The sequence below is a fragment of the Mus pahari genome, chromosome 13, assembly GCF_900095145.1.
Source record: "Mus pahari chromosome 13, PAHARI_EIJ_v1.1, whole genome shotgun sequence".
NCBI lineage: Eukaryota > Metazoa > Chordata > Mammalia > Rodentia > Muridae > Mus > Mus pahari.
Window position 1 is genome coordinate 90722145 of NC_034602.1, and position 1328 is coordinate 90723472.

At 50.8% G+C, this 1328-nt stretch overlaps 1 pseudogene; it reads right to left on the bottom strand.

The window, feature by feature from the left end:
* Positions 1-342: 342 nt before the first annotated feature.
* On the bottom strand, positions 343-824 carry LOC110330352 (annotated as a pseudogene).
* Positions 825-1328: the final 504 nt, after the last annotated feature.

Below are 1328 nucleotides of genomic sequence, written 5' to 3' on the forward strand. Positions count from 1 at the left end.
TACAAAGTATCTCTGAAACAGCACAGGGAGGGAGAATTTGCTTTGGCTCATGGTTTTAGAGGTCTCAGTTCATAATTGGCAAGAAAGAAATTTAAGAGAAGAACAAAAGCTGCTCACCTGACTCCATCCAGAGGAGAGAGAGCAGGGTAGCTGCTCTGGTTTGAGTCAATCCTTAATTTATATTTCAATTCTCCCTGGTGGACTGACACACCCAAGATGGAGACCCATCCCCCTCAGGGCTCAGACACTGGCTGTCTCCAATGGCAGTTCTGGTCTCACACTGTGGTCCCAACCTCTCTTTCCTCGGCAGTTGTGCTCTGGGGTAGGAATCATGGCTTTTCTTTTCAGTTCCATGGCCTGGTTGGTCCAGTGGCCTCATGTCAGTGGGGTTTGGGGATGTGGCCATCCACATAGAAGTTCCTGGTGATCTGGGGAAGAGCAACCTCGATTCCTTCCAGCTCAGGGGTCAGCACAATCTGGCAGCCCAGTCTGGAGCAGTGGAGCATGTCCAACATGTTGCCCTCCTTCTCCTCAGGAGGCAGGAGATTCAGGTGGACCTCACTTACATACATGGCAGGTGGAACATGCCAGGGATGCTTTCAGGTCCACACTGTGGCGCTGGGTCAGGTAGGGAACATTTTCCCCCGACTCTGACGTTGACCATGTCCCGGGGCATGTCAAGTCGTCTCCTCCTTGCCAGCACGCTGCTCACCTGTAGTCTCGAATGTCCTAGATGTTACTGCTGTGTGCCTGGTCCTGGGTCCCCAAGATCCCCCAGCCGCTTGTAACAGCCAGTTTATTTTTTCATAAACGTTCAGAAACATTGCTTTTTTTTTTGCTTTTAGGAACGTGCTGGTGAAAGCATCCTCATCTCACAGGGCCTGGGTAGGGAACTGCCCTGGGAGTCTTCACTCTCAGATTGACAACTAGATGAGTTTTGGCCCAGGTGCCAGGCCCCTTTCCCATTAGTTAAGTAGGAAGTATGACAGACAGATCATCATGCAGAGAGCAGGCAGAGAAGGTCAAAAGCAAGTGAGCCGGATGCTGCTGTGCTACCCTGTCACAGCAGCCTCCAGCCATCGGTGGTTGATGCTGGATCTGGTGCTCCTTGGAATCCCTCGTTCCACAGACTTCTCTGTGGAGCCTGGCTTTCAGCAGCACTGTGTCTACACAGAAGGCTTGGCTCTCCGTTCTAAGCCATAGGTTCTTTGTGGTGAATTTTCTGTACCTGTGATTCCTACCCCACCCCCACTCCCATCGATAGCAAAGTCATGTTTCAGTATCTTCCTTTCATTTTTGAATTTCCAGCAACATTTACAAATTCTCCG